A 15,973-nucleotide genomic window follows, 5' to 3' on the forward strand; every position below is an offset into this window, starting at 1 on the left:
ATATAACACAGATCTATTGCTTTCGAGACCAGTAAATCTTTTCACTGCGACAAGCAGAATAAAACTTCTGTCTATCTCGTCACAATTCTTCTCTTATTTCAAACCTCTGGGATTTACGTTTAACCGCTATTTCGGTAACGTGTCAACTAAACACTCTTCAACCCACAATTTTATCAGTTTTGATATATTTTTGAATGCTTGGTTATGCTTTTATGTCACTTCTGTAGATAAATTACTTTCTTGTTGACCATTAATTCTTCATATACTCCAGCATAGGTCACATTATATTCCTCTTCGCGATAACCTTTCACAGTAAAGATATCACACGCACACATACAAACACACACAGTCACAGACACATACATGCACACACGCACACACATATATGGATACATATACATGTTTGCGTGGGTGTGTTTCTACGTGTGTGCGCGAGGCGAGTGTGTGCGCTTGTGTACGTGTGTGCGTGTGTACGTGTGTGTGTGCGTGTGCGTGTGCGTGTGTATGTGTGTGTGGGGGGCATAACATTCCATAAGCCAGGGAAACTATCCACTCGTATATCTGTCATTTGAGTGGGTATATTATCTGAAATGTACACTACTATATATATATATATATATAATATATTGAATGCCACGCATCTATTTCCAAGTAAACTTGTCTTAACGTTTTTGATGCGACTCTACTCTATACTGTTTTCTTCCCCTATCCTTCTCTAATTCCTTTTTCTTCCCTTTACCGTTTCCTCTCTCTCTCCCTCTCTCTAAGTAGGGTCCAGTGCAAGTTATGTATTGCCGACCGCACGAGGATCCTGATAGACTCCCTCGTGCTAGGAAGCATCCTGAACTCCGAGACGGAGATTTTCGGACCATACCTGCATTTTAGAAACTTCCTTTTGAAATCCGCAGGGCGGCACCACAGCCGGAAGCCAATAGCCATTGCTGAAGGGAGACGATCGTTTACCTCCGTGGTACTTCAGTGACCGCAAGGTGGCAAACTCGTGTGTGTGTGTCTGTGTGACTGAGTGCAGACGTGTGTGCGCGCCCGTGTACAGATGTGCACGTTCGCATCAATACACACATCTACTCAGAACCATCTGAGCGTGTCTGCACACCAACATATGAAACTATATTCTTTGGACATTCCGCCCCTTCCTACTCCCACCCAACAACCTGACCGATTTCCTAGCCACCACGTGGTCTATTATCTGTTTCCTGTCCTCCACGTAGTCAATTTTCTGTTCCAACTAACTGTTACCCATATGCCAACATCAAACCACGACACCGTGGTTGACAGGTATCCTTATATGCTAAAAGGGCCGTTAAAATCCCCCCCCCCCAAAAAAAAAAGAATTCATGAGGTACGACGTAATGACGCAAGAACGAACCGAAAAATGAATTAGTTTATCCCGAACTCGAGTTTCACTATTAATTGCCAAATAAACTAATTTGGAATCTGTAGGTCGTCAGCGGGAATGTTAATTAATGAATAATTATGTAGCTGCAAATACGTAGCAAACATGCTACCATCAATATTTTATTACCAGTAGTTGGGATACATAAATAAAGTCATAGGATATAACATATTTTTAAAAAAAAACATAAGAATGTATAAAATATTTTATACACATGAGACTAGCTAATTAATTTTTTTTTTCGTTTTAGTCTTATAACACCGTGCCTCAGGAATTTCTGTGAGAAAATCTAGAAAGACATTTTGGGAGTATATACTCTGTTCGGCAAAGGTTCCACAGTGTCTTTCCTTTCGTTCGCTCCGCTCTTGAACGATGTATATCCAATTCACTGTGACTGTAATGGGAAATACCATGTATGCACGAACATGTTTAATCTAAATGTGCCGAACACATCGGAAATCGAGGTACATTGCAATAAATCACAGGAGTATGAGAAATTAAATGTGCCTCTCTAATTTCACATCTGAAGAGAAATATATATACTGCTTACCAGATTTCTTTGGAACTATTGCTTCGCTTGAGTAGCTGGAGTAGGAGTGACTTTCTTGGAAACTACAACTGGGACGAGATTATGTTTACGGGGACCCCAAAAACAGACGGAAAGGTCTCATATGTATATATGCAAAAGAGACAGACATAGTAACCGTCTACACTGGCTTGATAGTGCACAATCAGCTGATTTTTTCTATCTTCTCTGCAGAAATCTAATTAGATCAGTGTGTTCAAAATTTGGTTTCATCTGAAAAGGACAGGCAGAATCAAATCTTGGTGAAATAGCGCTGTTAATAAGAAATTAATTTAAGAAACGAAGACGTATAAGTGCGTATCCGTTGGACGCTATGTTAGGGATTTTTAGTTCTTCATCTGGGTAAAATTGCTCTTAGGCTAGCAGATTATTGCTAGGAAAGATTTTGTTAAGATTGATTAGTTTCCTATCTACGGTATGTTATTAATACTTATCCTCAATAAAACACCAACTGCACATGAGCCAACGAGGATTCCACTAGAATGGTTGTCCTTTGTCATTCTAGAAATATATGCTAAAATCTACTACCTGCAAAAAAACTTGTCCTTTTTTATGACTACTATTGTGCACTTATCTATTCCAAATTTCATATCTATATCTTGACTGAAGAGTCTTAGAATTTGTATTAAATAACACTGTGCTTGCCCACCTTTAGAATGTAGGAAAATAGCTCAATGCTCCAATCTCGTGAAGGTTGTAAATACTTGGATAGTACCGTTACATAGAGATTGAGCAGCTTTTGTAGACTGGACAAAATCTGTATCAGCAAATCTAGACAGAAGAACTAGGAAAAAATTCAATATAAATGAAACATTTCATCCTAGAACAGGAGTAGCAAAGATATATTTACACTGAAAGGAAGGTGGTTGATGGTTAATATCGGTAGAAGACTGGAGTTAGCTAGAGTAGATATAGCCTTCTATGTAGGTAACAGAGAGGAAATTTTTTATGAAGAGCTGCTGACGTAACAATAGGAGATAGAGAAACCAAAAGGCCTAATGTAGTTAAAACCAGGAAAAAGTATCAAGATTATCTGAGTGACAAGAGAAAGATCTGTATGGTAGATTTTCAAACATAGTTGAAGAAAATAGTAATAGTGAGACCTGATTGTGGTTGAAGGAAGGAATGGGTGGGAGAAAGTAGACAGAAAGTCTGTTAGCAGCAGCTCAAGATTAGACATTAAGAATTAACTTTACAAAGGGTAAGACAGACAAAAATCAAATAGATTCCCAATGTAGGTAATGTAAAGCAAAGGAAGAAAGTGTTACGCATACAGTTAGTGAATGTAATATGCTAGCACTGATGGAATACCAGAAGAGAAGGAAAACAAGAAGAGACATTGCTTAGTAAGTATAATCCACTGGGAGATATGTAGAATGCTCGGATTTGAACATACTGATAAGTGGTATGAACACGAGCATAGTAATGTGTACGTAATATGAAAATACGTATGGATTTTAACATTCAGACTAACAGAATAATAGAAGCTGGAAGGCCTGATTTAGAACAAATAAACAAAAAAGAATAGAAAGTAGCAGGTATTTAACTTTGCAATCTCAAATGATAACAAATTCTATATGAGATGTACAGCGAAAAAAAAAGTGCAATACCAGTACCTAGCCATTGAGTTACAGAGGCTATGGAAAGTGCGGGTAAAATGTATCCTTGTCGTTATAGGTACATTAGGAACTGTTCCTTAAGATTTTAACACATTGATCGAAGAAATAGTCATAAAACGTCGTTTTGTGTAGCTCCAGTAAACATTATTATTAGGCATAGGTAGGATACTTTGGAAGGTTCTTGGCATTAAAGGTTATTTTTGTAGCGCGATGCTAGGAGTTTTCGTATAATCCTGCTTGATCAGAGTTGCTTAGAGCTAAACAACGTCACCACCAACTGCAAGAATTCGTGCATTTGTGAATGGATTGGATTTAAGGAACAAGTTATAAATCAAACAGTTTAATGAAAAAGCAAATACATGCAAGACGTTGCTGAATCTTAAATGACATGAAGATCACTTTTAAGGAGCATAAATGTATGTTGATTGAAGACAACAATAAAACAAAAATAATAACAAGCAAATAACTTGGTATGAATAACATTTACAAAATTGTAAATCATGCACGAAATGAAACCATATATTCGAATTAAAGTTTTCAATTTCACTTAGCTATGAAATATTCTCTTATAACAGTTGCCTGGAAATATAGAAATATATTCCTCAAGTGTCATATATTCCTTCAGGATTGCATATATTGTATGTCTTGTATCTGCGAATATCGCAATGAATGCTATGAAACTCAAAAGGTTTCATTACTTCAGAATGTTGAATTCAAAACCTTATCAATCCTTCTATGTATTCCATGTTCCTAAGAGATCTTGATACTAACATTATTACAAAGGGTTAAATATGGAAACGCACATATCAGAACAGGTAAACTTTAAAGCACTGGTTCGTAATGAGAACATACAGCTTTGATATATACTGCATGTTACGCAAATGTATGCCTAAAATATTCTACACTACACTGGAGCATGTTGCATCTCTCCGGGTTGTTGTTGAGGTATATAACGCATCAAACACACCATACATTTTTTAAGATTTTATGGTATGATATATTTCATACACCTTAAAGCAGTGAGCTAAGAAATTAATCAAGCATTACACACGTGCTCGCGCGCATGCACACACACACACACACTCACTACTCACATACATGCACACAAAGAAACAAGGAGAGAAAATAAAGAATGTGTAGTAATTAGCAATCTCTCTCTCTCTCTCTCTCTCTCTCTCTCTCTCTCTCTCTCTCTATATATATATATATATATATATATATATATATATATATATATATATATATATGTATGTATCAATTAATTGATTTCTTAACTCACAGTTTCAAGCCACATCAAATTTAATCGGTATCTAAAATAAGCTTAAACTTTTGTGAATTTTTGATAGGTTATATATACTCGTAGAGCTACACACTGCTCCGTTATAAGATACAAACACACACACACACACACAAACACGGGTAGGTGCGCACTCGCGTGTGTGTGTGTGTGTGCGCGCGCGTAGGAGTGTATATATACATACAGACATTATATTATACATACAGACACGATATTATACATATCCACCAAGGTTGCAAGCTGGTAGAATCGTTAGCTCGCTAGACAAAATGCTTAGCTGAATTTCATTTGTCTGTATGGCCTGAAATCAAAATCTACGGAAGTCAGTTTTCTCGTTCATCTTTTGAGGGGGTACTGGGTTCGATGTAATCGACTAGCCCGTTTCCCAAACATTTCAGACTTTGTACCTATAGTAGAAAAAAGCATTATATATATCTCTCTCCCCTTTACTGCAAAATAAATGAATGTATTATTATCTCTCCTAGCAACCGTTGTAGTGGTGTGTTTACGTCCCCGTTTACCCTGCAGTTCGACAAAAGACACCGATATAATAAGCACTGGGGACGATTCATTCGAAGAAAATTCTTCAGGGTGGTGCTACACCACAGCCCCAGTCTAATGAATGAAACAAATAAAAAAATAACAGAATAACAGAATCGTCTCAGACTTTACACTTACTCCAAAGCCATGTCCTTCTCCCGAGAACATTGGCTGTATGCAACCTCCACCATGCTTATCTCTATAATGTAGGCATCGAATTACAACGGTTTGAGTAGAATATTAACTGCCACAGTTTTGCCTGAGCCCGGTTTTGAAGGGTACATGAATGCCATAATCACTGGTCTTTCACCTAGACCCACGAAAAAAAAAAAGAATATTTATAATAAAATTTCTGTATAGTAGTTAATGTTTCATTGTATAATATACATCACAATTATCTCCTGCTGCAAAAGATATATGCAGATAAAATAATTCTTGGACAGAATACTAAGTACCTCCTTCAGATTGTTGTCTCTTAATGCAATGAAAAGGCTTAAGCAGAGCTAATCTCTATTCAACAATACTGAAATTCTTTACTGTTCAAAATTCGAAGATATATAGTATATATATATAACTAATTTTCCTATATTCCCGCCTCTTTCTTAATAGATGTATTGCATTAAACATCTCTGCTTAGTTTTCATCATTCTTTCCTCTTCATTCCCTTGTTTTGCTTCTTTTCCGCTGACACTACAGTGCTGAATCAGTCTTTCGCTTAATCATCTATTGCCCTACATTCAATACTTACCCATTTAGGATCAGTCTCTTCTCCCTCTTTATATATCCATATTCATTATTCTTTTTCACTGTCCTTACATTTCCCCATTTCTCCCTGTTATCATTTCAGATCTACGATAAGCTGTAGCTCCGCTCCCGCTACTCACTCATTGTTCCATATTTTCTCTTTCCTTTCTCCTCTCTCTCTCTCTCTCTCTCTCTCTCTCTCTCTTACACATTCCTTCTCCAGCCATATGCTTATTCTGTCATATCTCACGCTTGTACTTTTAATATTTCTCTGTCTATCTATCTATCTATCTATCTTTCTATCTATCTATCAAACTGGAAATTCGCTACGCCGCTTTCACTGCATTCGCTCCTCTTTCCCTTCCTCCCCACTTTCACACTTAATCCCACTTTGATGATACTCTGTTCCCTATTATCCTTCTTTCTCACCCACTCTTATTATATTTGTATTTCTCACCTCTGCTTCCCCATCGACATGTCTATTATTCAGTGTCTGCTCTTAATACTTTACCGTTATTCTAATCAGTTAATTTTCTCTTGCTACAGCTATCTTTTACACTAGTACCTTCTTGTATGCCTTCCCACTTGCCCATTCTCTCGCTTCCTTTATTTTCTCACGTTTTGTCTTACACAATATTTCTATATCCTATTCCTTCAGTTTCCTTATTTCTCGTTCCTAACTCAGTATTAATATTTCCATATCTGCTCTGCTTTAACTTCGATATTCAACGTTCACACTTGCAAATTATGTGCAGCTTTAATTTATCCTGTAATTTCATTTCTAATTTAAGTCACATTTTTCAAGTTTGACATTAATTTAGAACCTTTCATTAATTAATAGCGTTTCGATTAATAACGAAATTCGGCACAACGTCAGTAAGTTCGGGGTGAGGGTAAGTCGATTACATCGACACCAGTGCTCAACTGGTACTTTTTTTGTTATCGTCATCGAAAGTATGAAAGGCAAATACGACCTCGGCGGAATTTGAACTCAGAACATAAAGGCGGATGAAATGCCGCTAACTATTTTGCCCGTCGTAACGTTTTCATTAATAATCCTTTCTACTATAGGCACGAAGCCTGACATTCTGGTGCGAGGGGGACAATCAACCACATCGACACCAGTACATGACTGATACGCTGGGAGGGCTGTATGTTTACATTGGGCAGACTGCTGATTCATTTAAGAATCGTTATCGTAACTATGTCTCCAACTTTAAGACAACCAATAAGAGACATTCAACATCTTGGGGAGAATTTGTATGGCGACTGAAGGAGGCTAAAATGAGGTACAGCCTAGCTCGGTCCATAGTAAGGCACGCAAAACCATACTAATTTCCAGAGAATGCCGTCTCTGCTCCGAGGAATCCCTGTCTATTTTGTGGACTAACGAGAATATTATTACTAGAATTTCTGAAAATCCCTCGAGATGCCGACAGGCATTTAAATGCACCTTCGCACAATGCAGTGAATTTTGAGTAACCGTTAACATAATTCAATTTATTTTAAGGTATGGATGACTTAAGTTTACTTTTAACTTCTCCATTTTTGCAAGCACGTAGTAGTTAGTTAACTCTTTTTATGATCATGAGTGCTCAAACCTCACGTATGCGTATGCTCACATTTTGGTGAATGCTTGTATGAGCGAGTGTACTCGCATGATGCAGCTTGCCCGAGGGTGTTTATATATTTGGCATATGCATCTTAGCCTTGTGCATTTGTGTAACTACAGTTTATCACATTACGTAGTAACGTTGGTGAAGAATTTTCTTTATCGCAAATCCGTTTCGTCAGAGACATAAAGGATCCAAATGATTTTAACTTGTACATCAGAGTGATGTATTTCTCTTAAGATATTAGCAGCATGCGTTGATTTTTAGACATGGCAAATATTTGAGAGTACCTGCAGCAGCTAATACTGATGTTTCTGAACGTAACATGCTTCAGGTGCAAATACTACAATGCCTTACAGCCATTACATATTAAGTAACGATGTTTCACATTATCGAATACTTTCGCCTACTGTTTTGACCATTGTTCTAAAGAGCCATACTGTTACACTTTCTCGGAGAAATTACAGCTCTATCAACTTTCAGGAAATGTTTGGCAATCTTACCAGTCTAAGTAGATCATTGGAAGATAATCCATTCACCCAAAGGAAAAGATAATCTGTTCACCAAAGGAACAAACCAATTCTATCGTATTTTTTCCATGGATTCCTGGCAGGTCCAAACTAGAATAATTTAAAAATACGCCTGCTATTCTTCTCCTACAGACCCTATTACTAAGCAAGTCCTGCAATATCCTACACAGAATTCTTCTCAATTATTTCATATCTATTTAAAAAAAATATTTTTGCCACTTCTTGAATTCAAACAATAAGTTACTCATTCCTGCACAAATTCAAATGACGCTTCAACTTGTGCTGCATAGCTCTGAGGAGCGGGGGTGTATATATATATATATATATATATACAAACATACGAATGTGTTTGTAATATTCCGTGTCTCACTGAGCGTAATTTGTCTTTCGTCGCATATATTAGTCAAGGGGTTTTCCAATATTTGAATATATGACATTCTTACGTGCACGCCGACTTGAAGTAGTTTTATGAAGAATTTTATTTTAATGGTTTCTATACCAACTAATATCCTAGTTACGATATTTTACAAATTATTTTATGATTAAATAAAATTCGAGTATGCACAATAAAATATGCTCAATAAGATATTCAAATTAAATAAAATTTTTTCATCGTTACTTCATCCTATTTCTCATTTAATATGCATGGAGTAGCAAGTAGTTTACAAAATCATATTTGAGAAAGCACTTAATATATTGAGTGCATTACTCTATATCAGTGAATTAGATGGAGAACTGCTGCATACATGAAGAAAATCATTTCGCTCCTTTTCTAGAACTATTTGAGGCCCGTGTTTTAATATTGCTGCCAATAAGGCTCTATTAAAACGAAACCTGTATTATTTTTTGCTACATATAGTTTAATGGAACGTCCGTTATACATGCACACACACACACACTCACACACATATGTGTATGTAATTGTTTGTATGTATATATATATTAATATATATACATACATAAGCACGCACGCGCTCATGCATACACACACATACATGTTTTTTAGCCGTCACACGCAAGTGAATATGATATGAAATGCGAGCGTATACCACGCAAAAGTAGTTACGAACTAGATGAGACACACTCTTCTCCATACTATATGAACTAGCAATAGGCTGGACTCGTTGGCCACTGAAAAGCATAGAGAGCATAAAATAAACTGTGTTGCGCAAAGGCAAAATTAGCCCGATTATCCATGAGTCCTATTCCCAATTTTGGACAAAATAAGGGAAACACCTTAAAATTTCAAACAAATTTATTTTAATATGGGGTAGGACCACATTTGGCAGTAATGACAGCTGGAATTCTACGAGGCATGGACTCCTACTGAGTTTGAATTATTTCCAAAGGAATTTTTGTCCATTCTTCAGCTAAAACAATCTGCAGTTCTTGTAATGATGATGGTGGAGGATATCGACTCCGTATATGTTTTTCTAAAATGCACCATAAATGTTCAATAATATTGAGATCTAGGGACTGTAGTGGCCAGATAAGATGTTCAACTTCACTAGAATGTTCCTCGTATCATTCAGCAACAACTTTAGCTGTGTGAATTGGTACATTATCATCCTGAAAGATTGCGTTTCCCTCCTGAAACAGCTCCGCAAACATAGGATGAATTTGATCAAATAAAATGCTTAAATAGTCTTAACTATTAATTCTGCTATGAACAGAAACCAATGGGCTGGAAGATTTCCAAGATATAGCCCTCAGATCATCAGAGATCCTCCTCCATATTTAACAGTTGGAAGAAGGCAGTCTGGGTCAAATGATTCTTTTGGCTGTCTCCACGCGTATACTCGGCCGGTGGTCGGAAATAAGTTAAAAGGATGATTCATTCGAGAAAATAACGTTCTTTCACTGTTCTAGGGACCAATTCCGTAAGTGTTTAGTCCACTTTAAACGCTTTGCAGCGTTTGTTTTTGGAAATAGTGGTTTTTCTGAATGTAGCCCTCCCGTGAAATCTGGCTTTGTGCATCACCCGACGAACAGCTTTTGTGGAAACTGGGTTTTCGAGGTGATCATTAAACTCAGCAGTAATTTTGGGAGCTGTACTTGTGTGATTCTTCCTAACAATTCGCGTAAGAGTCCGACAGTCCCTATTTGAAAGTTTTGACTTTCTTCCGGAGTTTTGTTTCGACGTGAAGGTTATTCCCTCTTTCTCAAAGGCTGTCATTACTTTCGAGACAGCACCTCCTGATACATCGAACATTTCGGATGTTTTCGTTACGCTAGCGCCTGCCATCCGAGCACCAACAATTTGACCTCTTTAAAATTTCGATACATCTGTCATTTTAATGAATTCTTGTCTGATGGTATCAATGCAACATTATTTACTAATTAAATAATGCCCTACTAGCGCAAAAGACGCACTTCTGTTTGTTATTTGTCACCCATTTTCTTCTTGCATATATATATATATATATATATATATATATATATATATATATATATATATGCATATATGTGTGTGTGTGTGTGTGTGTATATATGTACCTTCATATGCATATAAAAATATATGAGTGAGTGTGTGTAAGTGCATATGCACGTATGCATGTATGTGCCAATGGATTATGTCTGTATATATGTGCATGCATTTGCGCGTACGAATACATTTACGGATGCACGTGAGCATGCATATGTATATATATGTATGTGTATGTATATGTGTATGTATATATATGTGTCTGTGTATATGTATGTAGTCATATGCACACATGTATGTTTACGTGTCTGTGCGCGTGCGTACGTCATTATACCTTCTGTCTTCCTCTCTGATTGCTATGTATTACACTAACCTATCACCTACGCCTGTTTATAGAAATTTGACATCCTTGCATTCTCCCCTCTTTAAATTATACTACTAAAACTACTACTCTCTTTGGTTTTAAACTACCCATACTTTTCCTCTACTCATCCCTTAATGCAACCGTATGATATCTCCCCTACTCAGATATCTCACACTCATTCACTCACCTTTTCATGTCTTCCTATCCACCTCTCCCCCTCTCCTCCCCCACCATCCCATTCCCACTCCTCTCCCATCTTCCCTCACTTCTATCCTATCCTCCCTCACTCCGCTTTCAACCTCCCCCACTCCTATCCCATTCTCCCCCACTCTTCTCCCATCCTACCCTCCCCACTCTTCTCTCATGCTACCCTCCCCACCCCTCTCCCATCCTACCCTCCCTCACTCCTCTCCCAACCTACGCTCCTCCAGTATCTCCCATCCTCCGTTTCTTACACCGTTTCTCACTACTTCTTTCACCTTTTCTTCAATGTTTTCACTCCTTTCACTCTTTTTTCTCTCTTTTATTTGCTTTATTCTTACATTTTATGAATTTTTTAATATAATTATTTCTTTTCTCTATTTCTTCCTCTCTTCCTGTCTTCATTTTGACCTCTCCTCATTCTAATCATACAACTTTCCGCCCCTCCCCCACCATATATTCATAAATACTACCAATACATTCTCAAATTTTCATTCACACTACAAAACCCCATCGAACAAGCAACACAGTATCCACGGCCCCATACTTTGAAAAGACTAAAAATGAACTACTACTGGAACTTATATACCATGTACAGGAAACATTTTTACCACTTCTACACACTTACTATACTCGAATAATGTAACTCCAGCTATCTTATTTTGTATTTTATTTCTACTTTCAATCTCTTATTTCGCTCTATATTCCATATCTCCCCCTTTTCCATAATAATGCCTTATTTTGAACTCACATATTTGCCTCTGTTTAAGCATCTCACATCATCTCTGATGGAGAGATATCCATAATATCCCAGAAACAGTCGTAAGAATATATCTATGTCTCTTTATTTATAAATGTCCTGAAAACTCCTCAAAGTCTGGGTTTTGTCATCTCATTTTGTTATATATATATATATATATATATATATATATATAAAGTGTGTGTATTTCTGTCTGTGTTTGTTTCCCGCCACCATCGCTTAGAAACCGATGCTGGTGTGTGTACGTTCCCGTAACCTAGCGGTTCGACAGAAGATAAGGAGAGAATAAACACGAGGCTTAAAAAGAATGAGCCCAGGCTAGATATTCTTTAAGAGGTGGTGCTCCAGCATGGCCACAGTCAAATGACTAAAACAAGAAAGTAAAAGGTTAATATATATATATATATATAGGGATATATGTGTGTGTATATGGATATGTATATATGTATATATATATGGGAGAATATACAAATAATAACAACAGACGAGGACAGGTGGTGTAAATAAGAAAAGTATATATTAGTATGACGCTCGGGAATAGAGAGAGAGAGAGAGAGAGAGAGAGAGAGAGAGAGAGAGAGAGAGAGAGAGAGAGAGAGAGAGAGAGAGAGAGAGAGAGAGAGAGAGAGAGAGAGAGAGATCATAGCCTCAGGTCCACCAAAGCCTTGTGAGTGGATTTCTTACACGGAAACTGAAATATACATGTGTATATCTGAGTGTGTCTGTGTGCCTCTGTGTGTCTACGTTTGTACCGCCATCATTACGTCACAACCGATGTTGCTGTGTTTATGTTCCCATGACTTAGCGGTTCGGCAAATGAAACAGATATGATAATTACTATGCTTACAAAGAATAAATCCAAAGGTGATGCTCCAGTTTGTTCGGAGTCACATGTCTGAAAGAAGTAAGACAATTAAAAACTTATGCCTTTTTAATCCAGAACAAGGCCGAGTATCTCTACTTGCATATATAAATATATATATATAATAAGATTTTATATATTTCTAGAAGCATTATATACGGAATATAAGGTTGAAAGATTTAAAAGGTCAAACAATGTAAATATATTTTAAGTTGAATTAACGTAAACTAAAAGTAAGTTACCTGGTAATCTTTGGTCGTATATGTTTCCAATATTTCGCGACATAGAAGTCCTTTCTTCAGGGTTAAAAAGGAACTGTCCTTGGAATGATGTTTTTTGTCGGACATAAAATACTTCTCTTCGTGAATGTTAGTGACGTCAATTATTAACTTATCGCTCCACAAATCAATTTTCATCACCTCTTTTCTAATATATAGCAAATGTGCCTGTGTGTGTATGTCATGTTATGTATTGCGTGCTTAGCTCCAATCTATTATTTATTTGTGGGTTTAATTTATAGATAATCAAAGCTTCCTTAATTCTTAAGTTGCCGAGATTTCTATCATTGGCTTCAATAGTAACTTTGATGTGTTGGCCGCATAGCCTATTCAGTTTGTTTTCCTGTCTTGTTTTCTTTTCCGTTTGCTTTCCTGTCTTGTTTTTTGTATGCCACTACATTCCTCTATGGCACAGGTTTAATTTGTGTATACAAATTTAATTTGCGGTCCATGGGAAGAGCCGTTTTAACGATGCGTCCTGCCCAACTCTTCGAAACGCCGGTGTTAAAATGGGGGTAGCTGATGAAGGAAAATGTTCTCTATGTGGCTTGTGTTTTCTGTACTCTGGTTATAATTATTTTCTTGTCTACGTTTTGTTTGCAATGTCCTGTACCCAGATATGCACCTATATATACAGGTTGACGTAGGTATGCACATACCTGTACGTATATATGCATATACTCATTTATTATTTGTTATATATATATATATATATATATATATATATATATATATATATATATAGAGAGAGAGAGAGAGAGAGAGAGAGAGAGAGAGCGATAGAGATAGATAGATAGATAGATAGATAGATAGATAGATAGAATTGCGGGTGTGGGTGCGCGCCGCGTGTATGGCGCGTGTATTTATGTTTCTATGCATGTCTACGTATGTATACGGGTAAGAGGATAAGCGATTCGTTCTCTTCCACTCTGACAAGTTACTTTCGTTTCATGAGCCTACGAATCGAAGTTTCGTGGGGAAGAATCAAGGTATTATTAAATATACATACACATACATACATAAGCATACATACAGATACGCACACTCACACTCACACACTCACATACACACACACACATATATACATACACACACACCACCCACACTCAAACACATATATGTATAACCTTTTTCTCATAGGTGATAAGTCTATCCTCACTTAGCACTGTAGCTACAGCATTTAAAATCTTACGACAGTAATGAAATAAATATCGATATATTCGACTAAAACCACTTTATCCTGTATCCCAGCATGACCAGGATTCAAGCAGACTAAAAAAAGAAGTATATAATTGAATTCTTATTTTATTAGCCACGGGATGACAAATAGTAAAATGTACCACGGTATGATTTGAACTTTAAATGAAAATAGATACTATATAAGAAAAGCAGCCTTATTTGCCCACCCCTGTCCTTTTGGGATTGAAATGCTAAGGATATTAGCAACAGTTTATCATACTTGCGCACCACTGAATATAAACGATGTTAGAATGCTGGTGAGAAACGAAAATTTAGAATTTTACTATTTTATTACAGAGATAGGAATTTTTGTCATTCGATACAATTTCTTCTGTACACGTTTTGCAGAGTTTTATATAATTTCTATTCTATAAAGATTCTACAAAATTTTTTACGTTGAAATTTTTACTTGTTGTTCCCTAACTAAACACATCAATTTAGAATATTGGCTTTTCATTCCTTGCTGTGCTCCTCGACGCTTTGAAACTGTTTATTCGTGCCAAAACACCAGCAATGTGTTAAATGTTATACTGCCTTTACTACTAAACCATAACAAATACATTTCTTCATTGTTTATTAGTTTGCATGCTGCTATTGTTTTTGTTGTTGCATGCTGTTATTGTTTTTGTTGTTGATGTTGTTGTTGCTGTTGCTCTTTTTGTTACTACTCTGGTTGTCGTTTTTGTTAGTTTAGCAATTGATGTTGATGTAATTTTTTGCTATTTTCTTGCAGTTAACATTTCTTGTTGCTGAGTTTGAATTTCCAGATTTTCATTTCTTTACGCATATTTTATTAATGTTATTTGTAAACTTTCTTTTCTTTCCATGTTTTGTTTTGGGGGCTGAATTCTCTGACCATCAAGACAAAAGCGTGTTCAAAAATTTAATTTGCAAATCCATACATTGATAAAATGTTTTTGATTTGAAAAACAAAATTCTCCCCCAGTGAAGGAAAGAAAACAAAGAAACTAAATGAAATGATAAATGAAAGGAAACCTGTTTACGAGTGAACGTGAAGAAGAATTGAATAGTAAACATGACGAAAATTTCAACTTCTATACTTTTCACATTTCGAGTTGCTTTTATGCAGAACACGATTTTCATAGAATGAATTATCAGACTTGGCCTGAATACAAATCCTCACTGATTAATACGAAAATAAGGCATGTATAATGAGCCTGTTTTATGGAAGGGATGAGGGAATACATTCTTAAATTGCAATCTCATGGTTCTCGTTTTCAATTCTAATCCAGGTAAATTCAAATAATTTACTGAGAGTACAATTGAAATCTCTTAACACTCCTTAAGTTTCAAATACTAAAAAGATCTGGCAAATATTATCTAATCCAACGTTATTTTGAAAATACAATTTCATATATACTTTTAAAATTTAAAGCCCATCACAAGCGTAAACCTTTTGCTTAAGAGAGAGAATATGGGTAAGTGTGGTAGGAATGGCTTCGATTAATCATTTAAACCCTTCACGCGTCCACCCGCCAAA

This window comes from Octopus bimaculoides, chromosome 4 (assembly GCF_046866305.1).
Source record: "Octopus bimaculoides isolate indiv1 chromosome 4, ASM4686630v1, whole genome shotgun sequence".
NCBI lineage: Eukaryota > Metazoa > Mollusca > Cephalopoda > Octopoda > Octopodidae > Octopus > Octopus bimaculoides.